Genomic DNA, 22629 nt, shown 5'->3' with positions numbered 1-22629 from the left:
ACTAGTTAATTTTTTTTTTCTTTACTTGCTGTTATTGTCAACATATTATATAAAATTCTTTTAATTGTTAAACTAACTTCTTATTATACTGCTTGGCTGGGAATCCCCATTTTTTTCTGCTGTGAGGTAATAACCCCACTTAAGTCATATATTTCTGTAGATGATAATACATTTGTTTTACTATAATTGTTTAGTTTCTACTCATTTATTACATCTGTGTCAGGGTTAGAGATCAGACACAGTAGAAATGTAATGCCTTCTGCTAAAGTTTGGATAGTTCTGGTAAAATCTTTAGTTCAATTTCTAGATAAAAATACCGAAATTTTCTTCAACAGAGAAAATTTCTGCACATTTTATTCTGAGTGACTGAATTTAACTGAAGAAAACAAAACACACGTGTGGAAAAAGTTCTAGATTAAATATGTGTAGATTTTAACGTGAAATTTAACAAATAAATGTGTATAATAAATTACTTTGTATATTTAAGTTTATTTCCTGTAGAAAATGTTTTAGCAGGAGAGTATATAAGAGCGCTATTAGAGAACTATTTATATTGTTAACTATGCAACATTATGTTACTAAACACAAACACATACTCTAAATCAACAAGCTAAGGACCTGAAATCTACCATGTTATAAAACACTAAACAATAATTGAGAAAACTAAAAACAGCACAGAAGCAAAGCTTTAAAACATCATTAACAAAACACAAACAAACAAAACCACTCTGATCAAGTTTCCTTCTTCTAAACTGTTAAAAACATTTAGAACATTCATCAATGATGAAGAGCAGATGAATAAATCATTCCTCTCCATCTGATTCATGCTCAGAAAGAAACATCACAGCTCATCATCATGGTTAAAGAGACGTAACACTTTTAAATCATATTTCCTAGTCAGTAACTATAGAAATGATTCCTGAAAGTATAGTCTTAACCTGGAAGCAGCAGAACCCAGCTGAGTGATGTTCTCCTCTACACTTCACCTACACGCTAGATTCATCTCTCTGTTCATTCTGTCACCTTCAGTAGAATCTTTACTGGTTCTATCAGTGGAATTGTACTACAGATGAGTTAGTGTATAGAAAGGTTAATAAATGTAAATATAACAGAGTTAGTTAAAACTAAACATACATACATGTTCATACACACTACACACTCACACTTACAGCGTACAAACGTATATTGAGTAACTCACAGCTCTTCAACTCTTCAACTTTAGTTCTTCTGTTTAACAAATACAAGAACTCCAACAATCAGAGAGAATTATTAAATATTATATAGATTTAATAAAACCTCGTCATTTATCCTACTGAGAGCACATTTATCCATTTATATCCTCTATAGTGGACACTAGTTTTATATCTTTCTTTTTCCTCAGTTGTGCTACCCTATGAATTCCATCCTGGTCTTTCCAGTGATACCTCATTGTTGGGGTACGATGCTGACAAATTCCACTTCCTGTGTTCAAATAATTGCCTCTATATCAGCAAGCCCATTTATAGAATTTATAGAGTAAATCAGATATAGTTATATCTACTGTTATATTACTGTATTACAGTTTCAACTTTTACTAGAAACCTACTGGATTAGATGTGAATAATTTTGTACTGAATCTGAGTTTTAACAGGAGCTAAAATAAATTTATACACACCTTCAAACATTATAAAATAGATTTAATCTCAGATTATGTTGCAGTTATAGATGATGTATGTATGCATAAATTCATATATAAATGTATTCATTTGATGTGTTAGTTTGTGAGAGATAGAATAAACAAATTTACATAGTGGAAAACTACAAATTCAAGCAAGTTTTTAGTATGAAGCAACTCTACTGATAAGCTGACAAAACATACTTGCTTTAATACAATCATGAAATCGTTAATTTAGTGTCAATTTATCCACTCAGAACATGCTTCTTTCTTCTAAACTGTTAGATACAGTCAGAACATTCATCAATGATGAAGAACAGATGAATAAATCATTCCTCTCCATCTGATTCATGTTCAGAAAGAAACATCACAGCTCATCATCATGGTTAAAGAGATGTAACACTTTCATATCACATTTCCTAGTCAATAACTATAGAAATGATTCCTGAAAGTATAGTCTTAACCTGGAAGCAGCAGAACCCAGCTGAGTGATGTTCTCCTCTACACTTCACCCTCACACTAGATTCAAATTTCTGTTAAATCATTCAACTACTATTTTGACCCGGTGTAGGTCAGGTTGCAACCTAAAAAACATCTGTGCTAATGGTGACTTGCTTGTCACAGTTCTGTAAAGCAGTCTGATTTAATTTAATTTATGATTATTATAATGTTAGATCATTTTTTACTGTCCTTAACTAATACAGACCAGAAGAAACAAGGTAAACTATAATAATCCTCTCACCCCAGTAATAGATCTCAGATACAGTTTTATAGATTAAGGATCATGTAGCTGCACCAAACAGTTTAACGTTCTGTTTCAGCTTGATGACACTTTCACAGATACACTGATGAACACCAGCACCAACATCAGTCTCATCTGACTAGAAATGATTTTACTAATATGAATGTTTTTAATACTTTAGCTCCCTGACAGAGCTCCTCAACAACTTGTGGTGGAACTTTACATGTGTTTGGGCCTCCACAAAACCTGAACCACTAGATTAAGAGCACCTTCTGACTGTGAGGCAACAGTGCTACCAACCACACCACCCACTGTAGTTTTGAATGGCGAGCTGAATCTAGCGTGAGGGTGAAGTGTAGAGGAGAACATCACTCAGCTGGGTTCTGCTGCTTCCAAGTTAAGACTATACTTTCAGGAATCATTTCTATAGTTACTGACTAGGAAATGTGATTTGAAAGTGTTACGTGTCTTTAACCATGATGATGAGCTGTGATGTTTCTTTCTGAGCATGAATCAGATGGAGAGGAATGATTTATTCATCTGCTCTTCATCATTGGTGAATGTTCTGACTGTTTCTAACAGTTTAGAAGAAAGAAACATGTTCAGAGTGGTTAGATTTAATGTGGGTTAAAGAAAAGATTAAGTGTTTTCTGTTACTATAGATATTTTTGGATTTACAATCTTTGCACTTTGCTTTTTTTATATATTTCTGCTGCTATATAAACTCTATGCTGCTAATTGTATATCAGAACATGATTTAATCTCACCTCACTTCTCATTTACTCAGTACCATGTACCTACCAACACTTCTCTAGTCTCTAGTCTTGTCTCTTTTAATTATTTTTTAGATTAGAAATGTCTTCTGTATTTGTTGTACACTTTTTTGTATTTATCATACTGTGTTTACTGTATTGTCTTGCACTTGTTGATCTGTGTTGCACCCTGGTCCTGGTCCTGGAGGAATGTTGTGTCATTTCAATATGTTCTTGTATAGAGCTGAAATGACAATAAAGCCTCTCTTGAACTCTTGAACTTTCGTCAACAGTAATTTAAACATTTACTCAGTATGGGATTAATACGTTATCAAAATACAGAGACACAAACAAACCTTATATTCTCTTATTTTATATAATTAAACAAACTCCCAGCCTTCAGAGTAACAAACAGTATTTAAAGAATTACAGAGATCTAAACAAGAGATGTTTCTGACCCACTGATGCTGTATGAGAAAGTAACTGTTTAGGGGGGGATATGGAAGTGAGGTACTTTCTCTTTCTGTTCTTGTTTTATTCATTCATTTCTTAATATTTATCCTTATTTTGTTTATAAATTCTATATAAATTACTGAATTCTTCAACTATGGGGGACTGGGAAAGGGGATAGAACGTGTCAGATTAAGAACAAGATTTGAGACTTAATAACTTTTAAATTTTAACTCACTGTGTAATAAAAATCTTTAATGAGCTGGACAATATAAATAAAGTGCAAGTATAAATAAATAAACAACAAGACCAGAGAAAAACCAGATACTTTCACTCAAACTGCATCAAACTTAACCACTCTGAACATGTTTCTTTCTTCTAAACTGTTAGAAACAGTCAGAACATTCATCAATGATGAAGAGCAGATGAATAAATCATTCCTCTCCATCTGACTCATGCTCAGAAAGAAACATCACAGCTCATCATCATAGTTAAAGAGATGTAAAACTTTCAAATCACATTTCCTAGTCAGTAACTACAGAAATGATTCCTGAAAGTATAGTCCTAACCTGGAAGCAGCAGAACCCAGCTGAGTGATGTTCTCCTCTACACTTCACCCTCACGCTAGATTCATCTCTTCATTCACTCACTCATTCCTTATTTACTACAAAAACTACTAAGAGGAACAGTTTTGATCCGGTGTTGATCAGGGTGCAACCTAAAAAACATTCGTACTTTTTTTAATAAGTGGTTCCTGCTAGTGGAGACTTGCTTGTTACAACGCCTGTCACAGTTCTGTAAAGCAGTCTGAGAAAACAATAAAAAGTGTTGCAGCAATTTATTTATAACAATTTAAATTATGATCATTTTCACTGTCTCTAACTAATACAGACCAGGATAAACAATGTAAACTATAATAATCCTCTCACCCCAGTAATAGATCTCAGATACAGTTTTATAGGTTAAGGATCATGTAGCTGCACCAAACAGTTTAATGTTCTGTTTCAGCTTGATGACACTTTCACAGATACACTGATGAACACCAGCACCAACATCAGTCTCATCTGACTAGAAATGATTTTACTAATATGAATGTTTTTAATACTTTAGCTCCCTGACAGAGCTCCTCAACAACTTGTGGTGGAACTTTACATGTGTTTGGGCCTCCACAAAACCTGAACCACTAGATTAAGAGGACCCTCTGACTGTGAGGTGACAGTGCTTTCCACCACGCCCCCCTCTGTAGTTTTGAGTGAAGAGATGAATCTAGTGTGAGGGTGAAGTGTAGAGGAGAACATCACTCAGCTGGGTTCTGCTGCTTCCAGGTTAAGACTATACTTTCAGGAATCATTTCTATAGTTACTGACTAGGAAAAGTGATTTGAAAGTGTTACGTCTCTTTAACCATGATGATGAGCTGTGATGTTTCTTTCTGAGCATGAATCAGATGGAGAAGAATGATTTATTCTTCTGATCTTCATCATTGATGAATGTTCTGACTGTTTCTAACAGCTTAGAAGAAAGAAACATGTTCAGAGTGGTTAGATTTAATGTGGGTTAAAGAAAAGATTAAGTATTTCCTATTACTATAGATGTCTTTGGACTTACAACCTTTGCACTTTGCTTTGTTTATATATTTCTGCTGCTATATAAACCCTATACTGCTAATTGTATATCAGAACATGATTTTATCTCACCTCACTTCTCATTTACTCAGTACCATGTACCTACCAACGCTTCTCTGGTCTAGTCTCTTTTAATTATTTTTTAGATTAGAAATGTCTTCTGTATTTATTGTACACCTTTTTGTATTTATCATACTGTGTTTACTGTATTGTCTTGCACTTGTTGATCTGTGTTGCACCCTGGTCCTGGTCCTGGAGGAATGTTGTGTCATTTCAATATGTTCTTGTATAGAGCTGAAATGACAATAAAGCCTCTCTTGAACTCTTGAACTTTCGTCAACAGTAATTTAAACATTTACTCAGTATGGGATTAATACGTTATCAAAATACAGAGACACAAACAAACCTTATATTCTCTTATTTTATATAATTAAACAAACTCCCAGCCTTCAGAGTAACAAACAGTATTTAAAGAATTACAGAGATCTAAACAAGAGATGTTTCTGACCCACTGATGCTGTATGAGAAAGTAACTGTTTAGGGGAGGATATGGAAGTGAGATACTTTCTCTTTCTGTTCTTGTTTTATTCATTCATTTCTTAATATTTATCCCTATTTTGTTTATAAATTCTATATAAATTACTAAATTCTTCAACTATGGGGGACTGGAAAAGGGGATAGAACGTGTCAGATTAAGAACAAGATTTGAGACTTAATAAGTTTCAATTTGTAACTCACTGTGTAATAAAAAAATTTAATGAGCTGGACAGTATAAATAAAGTGCCAGTATAAATAAAGTGCCAGAATAAATAAATTAACAACAAGACCAGAGAAAAAAAATAGATACTTTCTTTCAACCTGCATCAAACTTAACCACTCTGAACATGTTTCTTTCTTCTAAACTGTTAGAAACAGTCAGAACATTCACCAATGATGAAGAGCAGATGAATAAATCATTCCTCTCCATCTGATTCATGCTCAGAAAGAAACATCACAGCTCATCATCATGGTTAAAGACACGCAACACTTTCAAATCACATTTCCTAGTCAGTAACTATAGAAATGATTCCTGAAAGTATAGTCTTAACCTGGAAGCAGCAGAACCCAGCTGAGTGATGTTCTCCTCTACACTTCACCCTCACACTAGATTCATCTCTTCACTCATTCATTCATTCTTTATTCACAACAAAACTACTAAGAGGAATAATTTTGACCCGGTGTTGGTCAGTTTGCAACCTAAAAAACTTTCGTGCTTTTTTGTAATAGGATAACTCTTTTAACTGTTACATACAGTAAAATCTAAACTAATATCTAACAAACAAAAGAACAATAAATACAATTACTAACTGAATTTCCTAACTGTTAAGGTCACAAATCCATGCTCACAACTGGCCAAGGTGTCAGAGACAAACATAAAGCAGTTGTAATGATGCTGGTGTTGTGAAGCTTCTACTAGAAACCTCCATGTTGGAGAGATGAATCTAGCGTGAGGGTGAAGTGTAGAGGAGAACATCACTCAGCTGGGTTCTGCTGCTTCCAGGTTAAGACTATACTTTCAGGAATCATTTCTATAGTTACTGACTAGGAAATGTGATTTGAAAGTGTTACGTCTCTTTAACCATGATGATGAGCTGTGATGTTTCTTTCTGAGCATGAATCAGATGGAGAGGAATGATTTATTCACCTGCTCTTCATCATTGATGAATGTTCTGACTGTTTCTAACAGTTTAGATCACAGAAGCATGTTCAGAGTGGTTATATTTCATGAAGTTTGAATGAAAGTGTTGGTTTTTCTCTGCTCTTGTTGTTTTTTGCTTTATAGTCACACTTTATTTAACCTATCCAGCTTATTAAACATTTATATAATGTGGGGAATAGTAAGGTCCCCCATAGTTGAAGAATTTAGTCATTCATATACAAGTTATAAACAAAACAAGGATAAATATTAATAAATTAATGATTAAAAAGAGAACAGAAATAGGAACTATCTCACTTCCACACCCTCCCCTGAGTTATACCCTGGTCCTGGTCGAACGTTGTTTCTTTTCCATATGTACTTGTGTAGAGCTGAAATATCAATCAAGCCTCTACTGAACTCTTGAACTTTCGTCACGTTGCCAAACCACAGAGACACAAACAAACCTTATATTCTCTTATTTTATATCATTAAAAAGCTCCCAGCCTTTTCTGTTCTCCTTTTATTCATTAATTTATTAATATTAATCCTTGTTTTGTTTATAACTTATATATAAAATACTAAATTCTATGGGGGACTGGGAAAAGGGATAGAACAAGTGATTTGTGACTTAATAATAATGATTTTTTACAACTTGTAACTCCCTGTAACATGTAAATGTTTAATGAGCTGGATAGTACAAACAAAGTATAACTACAAAGCAAAAAATAAAAAAATCATATAGTTGATAATCAGAGGAAAATAGACACCGTCATTCAACCTGCATCAAATGTAACCACTCTGAACATGTTTCTTTCTTCTAAACTGTTAGAAACAATCAGAACATTCATCAATGATGAAGAGCAGATGAATAAACCATTCCTCTCCATCTGATTCATGCTCCGAAAGAAACATCACAGCTCATCATCATGGTTAAAGAGACGTAACACTTTCAAATCACATTTCCTAATCAGTAACTATAGAAATGATTCCTGAAAGTATAGTCTTAACCTGGAAGCAGCAGAACCCAGCTGAGTGATGTTCTCCTCTACACTTCACCCTCACACTAGATTCATCTCTTCATTCACTCACTCATTCTTTATTTACTACAAAAACTACTAAGAGGAACAGTTTTGATCCGGTGTTGATCAGGGTGCAACGGCAACCTAAAAAACATTCGTACTTTTTTTAATAAGTGGTTCCTGCTAGTGGCGACTTGCTTGTTATAACGCCTGTCACAGTTCTGTAAAGCAGTCTGAGAAAACAATAAAAAGTGTTGCAGCAATTTATTTATAACAATTTAATTTATGATCATTTTTACTGTCCCTAACTAATACAGACCAGAAGAAACAATGTAAACTATAATAATCCTCTCACCCCAGTAGTAGATCTCAGATACAGTTTTATAGTTTAAGGATCATGTAGCTGCACCAAACAGTTTAACGTTCTGTTTCAGCTTGATGACACTTTCACAGATACACTGATGAACACCAGCACCAACATCAGTCTCATCTGACTAGAAATGATTTTACTAATATGAATGTTTTTGATACTTTAGCTTCCTGACAGAGCTCCTCAACAACTTGTGGTGGAACTTTACATGTGTTTGGGCCTCCACAAAACCTGAACCACTAGTTTAAGAGCACCTTCTGACTGTGAGGTGACAGTGCTACCCAGCACGCCACCCTCTGTAGTTTTGAGTGAAGAGCTGAATCTAGTGTGAGGGTGAAGTGTAGAGGAGAACATCACTCAGCTGGGTTCTGCTGCTTCCAGGTTAAGACTATACTTTCAGGAATCATTTCTATAGTTACTGACTAGGAAATGTGATTTGAAAGTGTTACGTCTCTTTAACCATGATGATGAGCTGTGATGTTTCTTTTTGAGCATGAATCAGATGGAGAGGAATGATTTATTCTTCTGCTCTTTATCATTGCTGATTGTTCTGACTGTTTCTAACAGATTAGAAGAAAGAAGCATGTTCAGAGTGGTTAGATTTAATGTGGGTTAAAGAAAAGATTAAGTATTTTCTATTACTATAGACGTTTTTGGACTTACAACCTTTGCACTTTGCTTTGTTTATATATCTGCTGCAGTATAAACTCTATGCTACTAATTGTATATCAGAACATGATTTAATCTCACCTCACTTCTCATTTACTCAGTACCATGTACCTATCAACACTTCTCTAGTCTTGTCTCTTTTAATTATTTTTTAGATTAGAAATGTCTTCTGTATTTATTGTAGACCTTTTTGTATTTATCATACTGTGTTTACTGTATTGTCTTGCACTTGTTGATCTGTGTTGCATCCTGGTCCTGGTTCTGGAGGAATGTCGTGTCATTTCAATATGTTCTTGTATAGAGCTGAAATGACAATAAAGCCTCTCTTGAACTCTTGAACTTTCGTCAACAGTCATTTAAACATTTACTCAGTATGGGATTAATACGTTATCAAAATACAGAGACACAAACAAACCTTATATTCTCTTATTTTATATAATTAAAAAAACTCCCAGCCTTCAGAGTAACAAACAGTATTTAAAGAATTACAGAGATCTAAACAAGAGATGTTTCTGACCCACTGATGCTGTATGAGAAAGTAACTGTTTAGGGGGGGATATGGAAGTGAGATACTTTCTCTTTCTGTTCTTGTTTTATTCATTCATTTATTAATGTTTATCCTTATTGTAACTCCCTCTGATATAATGATGACAGCACAACTGTTCTTAATTCACTGATTAGTGTTTTATTCCTAAACGTGAGAACTCATTGGCTGCATTAATAACACAGGGAGGGTATGGCTTCCTTTAGAGTTCTTCTTGACACAATAAACACTTTTAAACACTTAACAAACAACTTCACTAATACTGAGAAAGCCGAACTTTCTGCTGCGCTTCCAGTCCGTGCATATAATGCGTACCCCCTGGAAACCCTTGCCAATATATAGTTCCGCCTCAACTCTTAATGTCCTTAGGAGTAGGAACCAAAACAAAAAGGTGTACTACACTAAAATATACACTGCCCAGGTAGGCAGTTACACTCCCACCAAATCTATGATTTTACACTAGATTACTTAAAATAAAATATCTTAAACAGAAAATACAACAAATATTAGCTTCAGGTCCTGGGCTCCCCAGGCATGGTCACCAAACTGCACCTTGAAGAAAACAGAAATAGAAGAAAGAAGGTAGATAGAGAGGGAGAGAGTGAAGTTTCAGTCTGCTTCCAGCAGCGTCACTGTCTTATGAATGGGCCTCTCAAGATGGACAGGTTTGGAAACGCGCTTTCCCTTCTCATCTAGGCTGGAGTCACTGATAAGCAACTTCAGTCTTCTAACTCTTCCATCCTTTCCTGGGTAAACTTCAATGACCTTTGCTAACTTCCACTGGTTACGTGGTGTGGTATCATCTTGCAAGAGAACAACATCATTAACCCTTGCATCTCTGCGAACTTTTGTCCACTTCTGTCTGTTTTGGAGATTCAGAAGGTACTCCTTCTTCCACCGACTCCAGAAGAGGTTGGCCAAGAGTTGGACACGACGCCATCTCTTGCGGAGGTAAAGATCTTCCTTAATGAACCTTCCAGGAGGTGGAGCGAGAATAGTTGACTTCATTGTCAAGATGTGATTTGGTGTAAGGGGCTCTGGGCTGGATGAGTCATTAAGACAATCAATGGTCAGGGGTCTGCTATTGACAACTGCCATGACTTCATAAAGAAAAGTTCGTAGCGAGGAGCAGTCAAGTTGTCCAGCTGACTGTTCTAAGATGGATGTCAAGACACTTCTGATGGTGCGAATTTGCCTTTCCCAGACTCCACCCATATGACTTGAGGCTGGGATGTTCATGATGAACTCACATCCAAGTTCCTTGAGCTTTTCCTGATCCATCTTTTTCAGTGCTTCGGCAAACTCACGTCTAGCTCCGACGAAGTTTGTCCCTTGATCACACCTTATCTGGCGTACTGTTCCACGAATAGCGATGAATGAACGCAGAGCATTAATGAAGGCATCCGTGGTCAGGTCGCCGAGCATCTCGATGTGCACTGCTCTGGAACACATACAGGTAAATAACAGCCCATAACGTTTTAGTTCCTTTCTTCCCTCTTTAATGTAGAACGGTCCAAAACAATCCATCCCACAATAGGTAAATGGAGTGGTGGTTTCCATTCTGTCTTCTGGGAGGTCTGCCATCCTTTGATGTTCGGGGCTTCTTCTGAACTTCCTGCACTTTGTGCACTTATAGACATAGGATGATACTGCCTTGCTACATCCTAGTATCCATATGCCATTGGACCGAAGTGCATTCACGGTCAATCCTCGTCCCTGATGGAACACTCTCTCATGATAATGCTTGATGAGTAATGCTGACACATGACTGTCCTTTGAAAGGACCATCGGATGCTTCACATGTGGATGTAGAGCAGCATGAGTTAAGCGCCCTCCCACTCTGAGGATACCTTGATCATCAAGAAATGGACTTAACCTGTATAGATTATTGACCTTGTTTTTGACTTGTGCCTCCTTGTTTCTCAGGATGCGCTGTATCTCCTTTGAAAAAGTTGCTTCTTGATCCATCTTAATTATGGTCAGCTCTGCTTCTCTCCTTTCCTCTAGACTAGTGGCTTCACAGGACCTTGGCTGGAGACCCTTGAATTGTTTCACATGCCGCTTGAGTCTGGCAATAGCTTTTACCATTCTAGACCAATTGGAGAATTTGTGCAGGCGATCTAACAACGACCTTGTCTCTTTCGCATGGATGTTGTGGACTTTCTTGAATTCAGGATCACTGCTTGAGATTTCTCCCATCTTAACTTCTCCACTTGGTAGCTCCTTTTGCCACAGAAACTTTGGGCCAGTGAACCAGTCAGAGGATACAAGCTGCTCTACTGTGAGGCCTCTTGAGGTGTGGTCTGCTGGATTATCTTCAGAAGCCACAAACTTCCATTGTGTGGATTCTGTGCTTTGCTTGATGCGTTCCACACGATTTGCTACAAATACGTGAAATCTTCTAGCTTCATTATTGATGTACCCAAGGACAACCATGGAATCAGTCCAGAAGAATTCTTGTAAACACTCTAATTCCAGCTCCCTTTTGAGCACGTCACTGATGCGGACAGCTACTACTGCTGCTGACAGCTCAAGCCTTGGTATGGTTGTGACCTTTGTGGGTGCAACTCTTGCCTTCCCCATAACCAAGGAACAGTGAACTTCACCCGATTCACTGACTGCTCTGAGGTACGAACATACACCATAGCCTGAGACACTGGCATCGGAAAAATGGTGTAGTTCATAGTACTGTACTTTGAAGCTTGATGGAACGTAGCATCTTGGGATCTTAACATCAATCAGGTTTTGTAGGTCATGGAGCCAATATACCCACTGAAGTTGCAAGTCGTCAGGTAAAGCCTCATCCCAGCTGACCTTGTCCCGACACATCTGCTGCAGGATCTGCTTTCCCATTAGAATGAAAGGTGCCACGAATCCGAGAGGATCGTAGACTGAAGCAACTGTGGACAAGACTCCTCTTCGGGTAAGTGGATTCTCCTTGATGACCACTCTGAACCGGAACTCATCAGACGTCACGCACCACTGCACACCAAGGGCTCTTTCCATCTGCAGTTCACCTAGTGCCATGTCCTTATCTGTTGCAACTTCAGCACATTCTTCTTTAGGAATGGTGTCGAGGACTTCTTTGCTATTAGAGACGAACTTGTGTAGTCGGAGTTGGCCTGTACTGCAAAGCTCCCTTGCTTCTTTCACCAGATGGATCGCTTGATCTGTGGATGCTACACTCGTCAAACCATCATCAATGTAAAAGTTCCGCTGTATGAATTTTAAGGTGTCATCACTGAAGCGTCCTTTTCCTTCAGCTGCTATGTGCTTGAGTCCATAGTTGGCACAACCAGGTGATGAAGCTGCACCAAACAGATGGACCTTCATTCGATATGTGGAGGGTTGGACTCCAAGATCTCCGTTCTCCCACCAAAGGAATCGAAGGTAATCTTGGTCTTCTGTCCTCACATGAAACTGGTGAAACATGCGTTCGATATCACTCATGATTGCAACCTGGCCTCTCCGGAAGCGAAGCAGAACTCCCACCAAGGTGTTTGTCAGCTCTGGACCGGTCAGGAGATGGTCATTCAAAGACGTCCCTTGGAACTTGGCTGAGCAATCAAAGACCACGCATATTTTCCCAGGCTTTTGTGGATGATACACCCCTTGATGCGGGATATACCACACTGGACCTTTGTGGATGTCTTCTTCTGGGACCTTTTCTGCATCTCCACGGATTATGGTCTCATCCATGAAGGCCTTGTAGTCTTTATAATACTGCTCATTCTTTCTCAATTTTCTTTCCAGGCACTTGAGACGGTGAATGGCACACATCTTGTTATCAGGTAAGTTGGGTCTGTCATTCTTAAATGGGAGTGGCATTTCATAATGTCCATCACTCTTATGTACAACGCCCTGCTTCAATTTTGATAAGAATCGAAAATCTTCTTGAGAGATGTGGCTAGCTTCGGAAGCTCTTTCAGCGAAGTCAGATTCCAACACCTTGATGATGTCTGTAGGTAAAATGACTTCTTTGATCTTTGTTCTACAGACGTAATGCACTTCACTTGTGAGATCTAAAGAGGACTGAAGACTTGGCATCACTTGCTTCACTATGACTTGATGGCTTACTCCAATTGCATCTCCATAGTTGAGACATGAATTACCGTAACCGACCACACTCCATCCCAAGTCTGTTTTCTGTCCGAAGGGCTGATTTTCTTCACCAGACACTACTTGTCTTGGTACGAGGGCTTGAGGACAATTGTAGCCGATTAGTAGGCCAATGTCACAGCTTTGCTGAGGAGCAATCTCATCTGCAATGCTTTCAAGATGAGACCATACTCTCGCTGTCTCTGGTGTAGGGATATGGTTTCTATTTGCAGGTATAAACTCTCTGGAGTAGGTAACTGGAAGTGGAATTATTTTATCAGAATAGAACCCTCTTACTTGTAAACCCGACAGTTTCTGACAGGACACGACTGTGTTTCTTGAAGCAAGTGTAGAGAGCCTTAACTGAACTGGTTCGCTCCTTGTATTAAGTGCATTTGCAGTGTCTTCAAGAATGAAAGTTGTGTCACTCTGAGTATCAAGAAGTGCATATACAAGAACTTCACAATTTGGCTCCGTCATGGTGGAGACCCATACTGGAATTATTGTGGATGTGTGAGTATCTCTACTACTCTGGGTGACTCTATGAGATGTTGCGTCACGTGATTTACTTGGTGCTTGATCTTGTAGCTGATTTGACTTCTCTTCCTTTAACTTGTCATGATCTCTAGCTCCACCAGTCCTTGCTTGCATCCTCTCTTCATTAAAGCGATTATCATGGAGGCATGTTGGATGTCTTTTCTCACATGTCTTGCAGATGTTCCTGTCTCCACAGTTTTTGGAGCGATGGCCCAACTTCAGACAGCCGAAACACAACTTCTTTTCTTGAACGAACTTGACTCGTTCTGTGATTGTCTTCCTTATGAACTTACTACAATCTGATAGACTGTGCCCTACCTTCTCACAGAAGACACAGCTTGTGGCGTTGGCTTTCTCATCTGAGGTTGTTGCTAAGACCCTTGTTCCAGGACTTCTGCTCTTAAAAACCTTGTTCTTTTCTCCTTCACTTGGTTTCAGTGCATAGAGAGATGTGACTGGATTGCAAGCAATTTTGGCTTCACGTGTGAGGAACTTGACAAACTGACTAAAACTTGGAAACGTTTGACTTTCCTCCTCCACTTCCATGACCTTTCGGTTCCATCTTGAAGTCAACCAGTCTGGAAGTTTAACAAGTATTTTCTGGTTCTCATTGCAGTCATTAAGCACTTCAAGACTTTTTATATGAGACATTGCAGACTCACAGCTGCGAAGGAAGTCGACAAATTCTTGAAGTTACAGACTACCCTTAGCACTTATCTTAGGCCATGCATCTATTTTATCTCTGAAGGCTTTGGCGATAAGATACGAACTACCATATCGCTCTTCTAGGATTCTCCATGCTGCAAGGTAGGCTGACTTAGTGCCTAATAGGAAGTAACTCTCTATGGCCTTCTTCGCGGATCCACCTACATACTTGCGTAGGTAGTATATTTTCTCTTCAGGTGGTATGTTCTTCCTGTCAATGAGGGTCTGAAAGGAAACCTTCCAGTCATTGAATCTGAGTGGATCACCGTTGAACATGGTTGGTTCAGGTACCGGTATACGGCTGGCATTAATGGATTCCGTGAATGCCCTGATGAGAGCTGCTATGTTGTCTTCAGCTGGATGTATCACAGCTTGTGGTGGAGAATGGTACTGCGTCGGGCTCAGTACCTGCTTGACTTCTCGTTTAACCCTCACAGGAACAGGTTGATGGAGCAGCTCATTTATCTCATCATCTGAGCATTGACTCGGTTTAGATGACTGACCTGAGCATTCACTCTGTTCGTATACTTGCTGTCTTGCTTTGGCAGCCTTCAGCTTCTTAACTGTCTCCAGACGTTCTAGTTCTCTGCGCTTAGCTTCTAGCACCCTTTGTCTTTCTGCATTTTCAGACTCCTGTTTAGCCTTTAGATGGACAGCTTCAGCTTCCAACCTCTGCAATTCTTCAATATGACGTTCTTGCTCTAGCATTACTTGTAGGGTGACTTCATTGGCAGCAACTTCAGCAGCTGCGCTTCTTCTGCTGGCAGAAGTTAGACGGGAATGAGTGGAAGCCTTAGTGCTGTGAGAGTTGACCCTCGACTTGGTTGACCTTATCTCATCACCACCTCGTTCTTCATCACCACGACCATGTATTATTTCTAGAATGTCCATTGCTTGCTTAACAACCTTCTGTGTCACTGTTTCACAGATGTCAACTCTACGACGTGTATCTTGGTCAGGAACACTCCTTCGTCGCCACTCTTCATAAACAGCATTCAAACTATTTAAAGCATCATTCACTTTAGTGACTTGTTCATTCAGCAAGTTGGTTGAACATTGTCCACTTAGCATTTGGTTAGCTTTCTTTATGACCTCCTTCCACTTATTATAGCTCATACTGAAACGACATGCAATTCTTTTTACTTGCTCATCGTGCAGTTGTTGACCCTTCTCCGTCATCTTGCGGACTCTTTGGTCTCTTTTAGGCTCTTGTAAAGGAACGAAGTCATTACCTCTTGCGTCTTCCATCAATGGTGACTGCATGTATACGTGAGGCTGCAGCACATCTCTGTCACTAGGCTGTGGATTCATGTCTGTACAGCTTGGCTGTGCATGCATATCTACAGACTTTCTTTCACTCGCGGACATCCTTTCTTATTACTTTAATCCTTGCTCTCTGGTGCTGTCCTCCGGAGCATTGAGTTCTCACTGTAACTCCCTCTGATATAATGATGACAGCACAACTGTTCTTAATTCACTGATTAGTGTTTTATTCCTAAACGTGAGAACTCATTGGCTGCATTAATAACACAGGGAGGGTATGGCTTCCTTTAGAGTTCTTCTTGACACAATAAACACTTTTAAACACTTAACAAACAACTTCACTAATACTGAGAAAGCCGAACTTTCTGCTGCGCTTCCAGTCCGTGCATATAATGCGTACCCCCTGGAAACCCTTGCCAATATATAGTTCCGCCTCAACTCTTAATGTCCTTAGGAGTAGGAACCAAAACAAAAAGGTGTACTACACTAAAATATACACTGCCCAGGTAGGCAGTTACACTTATTTTGTTTATAAATTCTATACAAGTTACTAAATTCTTCAACTATGGGGGACTGGAAAAGGGGATAGAACGTGTCAGATTAAGAACAAGATTTGAGACTTAATAAGTTTCAATTTGTAACTCACTGTGTAATAAAAATTTTTAATGAGCTGGACAGCATAAATAAAGTGCAAGTATAAATAAATAAACAACAAGACCAGAGGAAAAAATAGATACTTTCTTTCAACCTGCATCAAACTTAACCACTCTGAACATGTTTCTTTCTTCTAAACTGTTAGAAACAGTCAGAACATTCACCAATGATGAAGAGCAGAAGAATAAATCATTTCTCTCCAACTGATTCATGCTCAGAAAGAAACATCACAGCTCATCATCATGGTTAAAGAGACGTAACACTTTCAAATCACATTTCCTAGTCAGTAACTATAGAAATGATTCCTGAAAGTATAATCTTAACCTGGAAGCAGCAGAACCCAGCTGAGTGATGTTCTCCTCTACACTTTACCCTCACACTAGATTCATCTCTTCACTCATTCGAATAATTTTGACCCGGGGTTGGTCAGTTTGCAACCTAAAAAACTTTCGTGCTTTTTTGTAATAGGATAACTCTTTTAACTGTTACATACAGTAAAATCTGAACTAATATCTAACAAACAAAAGAACAATAAATACAATTACTAACTGAATTTCCTAACTGTCCAGGTAACAAATCCATGCTCACAACTGGCCAAGGTGTCAGAGACAAACATAAAACAGTTGTAATGATACTGGTGTTGTGAAGCTTCTACTAGAAACCTCCATGTTGAAGAGATGAATCTAGCGTGAGGGTGAAGTGTAGAGGAGAACATCACTCAGCTGGGTTCTGCTGCTTCCAGGTTAAGACTATACTTTCAGGAATCATTTCTATAGTTACTAACTAGGAAATGTAATTTGGAAGTGTTACGTCTCTTTAACCATGATGATGAGCTGTGATGTTTCTTTCTGAGCATGAATCAGATGGAGAGGAATGATTTATTCTTCTGCTCTTCATCATTGATGAATGTTCTGACTGTTTCTAATAGTTTAGAAGAAAGAAGCATGTTCAGAGTGATTAGATTTAATGTGGGTTAAAGAAAAGATTAAGTATTTTCTGTTACTATAGATATTTTTGGATTTACAATCTTTGCACTTTGCTTTTTTTATATATATCTGCTGCTATATAAACTCTATGCTGCTAATTGTATATCAGAACATGATTTTATCTCACCTCACTTCTAAAAAAAAAATTTTGTTACATATTTATCCCATAATAAGAGTGAGAGCATGGAAGTGAGATACTCCCTGTTAGAACATTAAGAGATCTTCAAACACAAAAGACTGGACTTCAGAAAGATTTCCTCTCACAGGAAATGTTCAAAAAATGTCAAATATGAGTAATAATACTAATAATAATTAACCAAATAATTACTAATTAATTAATTTTACTAATATTGAATATCACCTTTATTCAATCAGTAAAACAGTTAACCACTCTGAACATGTTTCTTCCTTCTAAACTGTTAGAAACAGTCAGAACATTCATCAATGATGAATGTTATCCCTTATTATTGGATAGATATACAAAACAAGAGCATGTAAGATTTGTGTATCTGTAATCTGGTAATGTATGGATCCCATTCTTTGAGTAAATGTTTAAATTACAGCTGGTGAAAAAAAATGACTGAACTGTTTATCTAACAAAGATAAGTGACACAGTTTTATTAACTTGGTTATTGTAAATTATTGAAATATTAACTCTTTTATTCAACCTGTGTAAAACTTACCACTCTGAACATGTCTCTCTCATCCAAACTGTTAGAAATAGCCAGAACATTCATTAATGATGAAGAGCAGAAGAATAAATCATTCCTCTCCATCTGATTCATGCTCAGAAAGAAACACCACAGCTCATCATCATGGTTAAAGAGACGTAACACTTTCAAATCACATTTCCTAGTCAGTAACTATAGAAATGATTCCTGAAAGTATAGTCTTAACCTGGAAGCAGCAGAACCCAGCTGAGTGATGTTCTCCTCTACACTTCACCCTCACGCTAGATTCATCTCTGTTCATTCCAACTTTATTTGAAACAAAAACTACTAAGATGAATAGTTTTCTACAGGATTAATAAAGCATCTATCTGTCTATTTATTTTTAGTTTTGACCCGGTGTTGGTCAGGTTGCAACCTAAAAAACATCCGTGCCTTTTTAATAGGTGGTTCTAGTGCTGACAGTCCACAACGCCTGTCACAGTTCTGTACAACAGTCTGAGAAAACATTAAAAAGTGTTGCAACAATTTAATTATAAGAATTTAATGTATGATTATAATAATGTTAGATAACTCTTTTAACTGTTACATACAGTAAAATCTGAACTAACATCTAACAAACTAAAGAACAATAAATACAATTACTAACTGAATTTCCTAACTGTCTAGATCACAAATCCACGGTCACAACTGGCCAAGGTGTCAGAGACAAACATAAAACAGTTGTAATGATGCTGGTGTTGTGAAGGTTCTAATAGAAAGTAGAAGCCACCGCATGGGTGAAGTGTAGAGGAGAACATCACTTACGTCTCTTTAACCATGATGATGAGCTATGATGTTTTTTTCTGAGCATGAATCAGAGGGAGAGGAATGATTTATTCATCTGCTCTTCATCATTGATGAATGTTCTGACAGTTTAGAAAAAAGAAACATGTTCAGAGTGATAACATTTAACACAGGTGAAATAAAAGAACACCATAGAAATGTTGTGGCTTTACACATTTTAGATTTGTTGATAATACCTAAAATAAAGATTACAATAACCAAATTGCCAAAATTGTGTTTTGTTTTTTGTTAAACAGTCACTCGTTCTCCTTCATCAACTATAATTTACACATTTACTCAAAGAATGGGATCCATACATTACCAAATTACAGATATACAAATCTTATCTGCTCTTGTTTTATGTATTTGTATTTGTCCCATAATAAGAGGGTATGGAAGTGAGATACTCCCTGTTAGAACATTAAGAGATCTTCAAACACAAAAGACTGGGCAACAGAAAGATTTTGATTCCTCCTGATAACTCCTTCTCTCACAGGAAATGTTTAAGAAATATCAAATATGAGTAACAATAATAATGAACCAAATAATTACTAATGAGACTTCTGGAGTAGAAGAGAGGAAACCTAAAACAACAACAATATATAAGAGATCCCAAAACCAATCAGATAGGTGTATGGAACATTCAATCAACACTTTATACTGAACAATAATCTAAATGCTGACCAGATTCAGCCCAACTGTTACTCTCCAACAGATAAATACATTTTTAAGAAATATTACTTACCTGAACTGAATTGCTCACATTCTCCACCATTCGTTCATTGTCAAGAGATCTTGCTGCTCAGAACTTCTAACTCGAGGGCAATTCGCTGAGTACGAGAGAAGAAGTAACATAAAACCTCCAATGTACAGATATTCAGAGAAGCTTCCATTTTATTGTATGAAAGGGCAAGTACATATAACTGAGGTGCACATGAGCCTTTCTCAGCTTAGGAAAATCCAAATGCAACTAATTAGAAAAACTCACCACAGAGAACGAGACACTTTTATTCAACCAATAAAACAATCTAACCACTCTGAACATGTTTCTTTCGTCTAAACTGTTAAAAACAATCAGAACATTCATCAATGATGAAGAGCAGATGAATAAATCATTCCTCTCCATCTGATTCATGCTCAGAAAAAAACATCACAGCTCATCATCATGGTTAAAGAGACGTAACACTTTCAAATCACATTTCCTAGTCAATAACTATAGAAATGATTCCTGAAAGTATAGTCTTAACCTAGAAGCAGCAGAACCCAGCTGAGTGATGTTCTCCTCTACACTTCACCCTCACACTAGATTCAAATTTCTGGTAAATCATTCAACTACTATTTTGACCCGGTGTAGGTCAGGTTGCAACCTAAAAAACATCTGTGCTAATGGTGACTTGCTTGTCACAGTTCTGTAAAGCAGTCTGATTTAATTTAATTTATGATTATTATAATGTTAGATCATTTTTTACTGTCCTTAACTAATACAGACCAGAAGAAACAAGGTAAACTATAATAATCCTCTCACCCCAGTAATAGATCTCAGATACAGTTTTATAGTTTAAGGATCATGTAGCTGCACCAAACAGTTTAACGTTCTGTTTCAGCTTGATGACACTTTCACAGATACACTGATGAACACCAGCACCAACATCAGTCTCATCTGACTAGAAATGATTTTACTAATATGAATGTTTTTAATACTTTAGCTCCCTGACAGAGCTCCTCAACAACTTGTGGTGGAACTTTACATGTGTTTGGGCCTCCACAAAACCTGAACCACTAGATTAAGAGCACCTTCTGACTGTGAGGCAACAGTGCTACCCACCACACCACCCACTGTAGTTTTGAATGGCGAGCTGAATCTAGCGTGAGGGTGAAGTGTAGAGGAGAACATCACTCAGCTGGGTTCTGCTGCTTCCAGGTTAAGACTATACTTTCAGGAATCATTTCTATAGTTACTGACTAGGAAATGTGATTTGAAGGAAAGACACATGTTCAGAGTGGTTAGACTTAATGTGGGTTAAAGAAAAGATTAAGTATTTTCTGTTACTATAGATATTTTTGGATTTACAACCTTTGCACTTTGCTTTTTTTATATATTTCTGCTGCTATATAAACTCTATGCTGCTAATTGTATATCAGAACATGATTTTATCTCACCTCACTTCTCATTTCCTCAGTACCATGTATCTACCAACACTTCTCTAGTCTCTAGTCTTGTCTCTTTTAATTATTTTTTAGATTAGAAATGTCTTCTGTATTTATTGTACACTTTTTTGTATTTATCATACTGTGTTTACTGTATTGTCTTGCACTTGTTGATCTGTGTTGCACCCTGGTCCTGGTCCTGGAGGAATGTTGTGTCATTTCAATATGTTCTTGTATAGAGCTGAAATGACAATAAAGCCTCTCTTGAACTCTTGAACTTTCGTCAACAGTAATTTAAACATTTACTCAGTGTGGGATTAATACGTTATCAAAATACAGAGACACAAACAAACCTTATATTCTCTTATTTTATATAATTAAACAAACTCCCAGCCTTCAGAGTAACAAACAGTATTTAAAGAATTACAGAGATCTAAACAAGAGATGTTTCTGACCCACTGATGCTGTATGAGAAAGTAACTGTTTAGGGGGGGATATGGAAGTGAGGTACTTTCTCTTTCTGTTCTTGTTTTATTCATTCATTTCTTAATATTTATCCTTATTTTGTTTATAAATTCTATATAAATTACTGAATTCTTCAACTATGGGGGACTGGGAAAGGGGATAGAACATGTCAGATTAAGAACAAGATTTGAGATTTAGTAACTTTTAAATTTTAACTCACTGTGTAATAAAAATCTTTAATGAGCTGGACAATATAAATAAAGTGCAAGTATAAATAAATAAACAACAAGACCAGAGAAAAACCAGATACTTTCATTCAAACTGCATCAAACTTAACCACTCTGAACATGTTTCTTTCTTCTAAACTGTTAGAAACTGTCAAAACATTCATCAATGATGAAGAGCAGATGAATAAATCATTCCTCTCCATCTGATTCATGCTCAGAAAGAAACATCACAGCTCATCATCATGGTTAAAGAGACGTAACACTTTCAAATCACATTTCCTAGTCAGTAACTATAGAAATGATTCCTGAAAGTATAGTCTTAACCTGGAAGCAGCAGAACCCAGCTGAGTGATGTTCTCCTCTACACTTCACCCTCACACTAGATTCATCTCTTCACTCATTCATTCATTCTTTATTCACAACAAAACTACTAAGAGGAATAATTTTGACCCGGTGTTGGTCAGTTTGCAACCTAAAAAACAATTGTGCTTTTTTGTAATAGGATAACTCTTTTAACTGTTACATACAGTAAAATCTAAACTAACATCTAA

At 37.2% G+C, this 22629-nt stretch overlaps 14 non-coding genes and 2 pseudogenes across 14 annotated transcripts; 7 read left to right on the top strand and 9 right to left on the bottom strand.

The window, feature by feature from the left end:
* Positions 1 to 722: 722 nt before the first annotated feature.
* LOC134309311 (small nucleolar RNA U3) lies at positions 723 to 935 on the bottom strand. The gene has a single exon (XR_010011050.1). It is a non-coding gene; the product is annotated as a small nucleolar RNA U3 (small nucleolar RNA).
* A 967-nt stretch (positions 936 to 1902) lies between these two features.
* On the bottom strand, positions 1903 to 2115 carry LOC134309310 (small nucleolar RNA U3). Its single transcript, XR_010011049.1, has one exon. It is a non-coding gene; the product is annotated as a small nucleolar RNA U3 (small nucleolar RNA).
* Positions 2116 to 2795: 680 nt separating this feature from the next.
* Positions 2796 to 3008, top strand: LOC134309462 (small nucleolar RNA U3). Its single transcript, XR_010011177.1, has one exon. It is a non-coding gene; the product is annotated as a small nucleolar RNA U3 (small nucleolar RNA).
* Positions 3009 to 3951: 943 nt separating this feature from the next.
* LOC134309301 (small nucleolar RNA U3) lies at positions 3952 to 4164 on the bottom strand. Its single transcript, XR_010011041.1, has one exon. It is a non-coding gene; the product is annotated as a small nucleolar RNA U3 (small nucleolar RNA).
* A 762-nt stretch (positions 4165 to 4926) lies between these two features.
* LOC134309316 (small nucleolar RNA U3) lies at positions 4927 to 5139 on the top strand. Its single transcript, XR_010011054.1, has one exon. It is a non-coding gene; the product is annotated as a small nucleolar RNA U3 (small nucleolar RNA).
* Positions 5140 to 6094: 955 nt separating this feature from the next.
* LOC134309466 (small nucleolar RNA U3) lies at positions 6095 to 6307 on the bottom strand. Its single transcript, XR_010011181.1, has one exon. It is a non-coding gene; the product is annotated as a small nucleolar RNA U3 (small nucleolar RNA).
* A 458-nt stretch (positions 6308 to 6765) lies between these two features.
* LOC134309388 (small nucleolar RNA U3) lies at positions 6766 to 6978 on the top strand. Its single transcript, XR_010011124.1, has one exon. It is a non-coding gene; the product is annotated as a small nucleolar RNA U3 (small nucleolar RNA).
* A 714-nt stretch (positions 6979 to 7692) lies between these two features.
* On the bottom strand, positions 7693 to 7905 carry LOC134309306 (small nucleolar RNA U3). Its single transcript, XR_010011045.1, has one exon. It is a non-coding gene; the product is annotated as a small nucleolar RNA U3 (small nucleolar RNA).
* A 768-nt stretch (positions 7906 to 8673) lies between these two features.
* Positions 8674 to 8886, top strand: LOC134309373 (small nucleolar RNA U3). Its single transcript, XR_010011110.1, has one exon. It is a non-coding gene; the product is annotated as a small nucleolar RNA U3 (small nucleolar RNA).
* Positions 8887 to 16867: 7981 nt separating this feature from the next.
* LOC134309347 (small nucleolar RNA U3) lies at positions 16868 to 17080 on the bottom strand. The gene has a single exon (XR_010011085.1). It is a non-coding gene; the product is annotated as a small nucleolar RNA U3 (small nucleolar RNA).
* A 424-nt stretch (positions 17081 to 17504) lies between these two features.
* LOC134309383 (small nucleolar RNA U3) lies at positions 17505 to 17717 on the top strand. The gene has a single exon (XR_010011120.1). It is a non-coding gene; the product is annotated as a small nucleolar RNA U3 (small nucleolar RNA).
* Positions 17718 to 18426: 709 nt separating this feature from the next.
* Positions 18427 to 18639, bottom strand: LOC134309387 (small nucleolar RNA U3). Its single transcript, XR_010011123.1, has one exon. It is a non-coding gene; the product is annotated as a small nucleolar RNA U3 (small nucleolar RNA).
* Positions 18640 to 19182: 543 nt separating this feature from the next.
* LOC134309429 (small nucleolar RNA U3) lies at positions 19183 to 19358 on the top strand (annotated as a pseudogene).
* A 911-nt stretch (positions 19359 to 20269) lies between these two features.
* Positions 20270 to 20482, bottom strand: LOC134309303 (small nucleolar RNA U3). Its single transcript, XR_010011043.1, has one exon. It is a non-coding gene; the product is annotated as a small nucleolar RNA U3 (small nucleolar RNA).
* A 680-nt stretch (positions 20483 to 21162) lies between these two features.
* LOC134309443 (small nucleolar RNA U3) lies at positions 21163 to 21285 on the top strand (annotated as a pseudogene).
* A 901-nt stretch (positions 21286 to 22186) lies between these two features.
* LOC134309467 (small nucleolar RNA U3) lies at positions 22187 to 22399 on the bottom strand. Its single transcript, XR_010011182.1, has one exon. It is a non-coding gene; the product is annotated as a small nucleolar RNA U3 (small nucleolar RNA).
* Between the last annotated feature and the right edge of the window lie 230 nt (positions 22400 to 22629).

Source organism: Trichomycterus rosablanca, chromosome 2, assembly GCF_030014385.1.
Source record: "Trichomycterus rosablanca isolate fTriRos1 chromosome 2, fTriRos1.hap1, whole genome shotgun sequence".
NCBI classification, from domain to species: Eukaryota; Metazoa; Chordata; class Actinopteri; order Siluriformes; family Trichomycteridae; genus Trichomycterus; species Trichomycterus rosablanca.
Note: the sequence above shows the minus strand (reverse complement) of the source record. Positions and strands in the feature narration are given on the sequence as shown.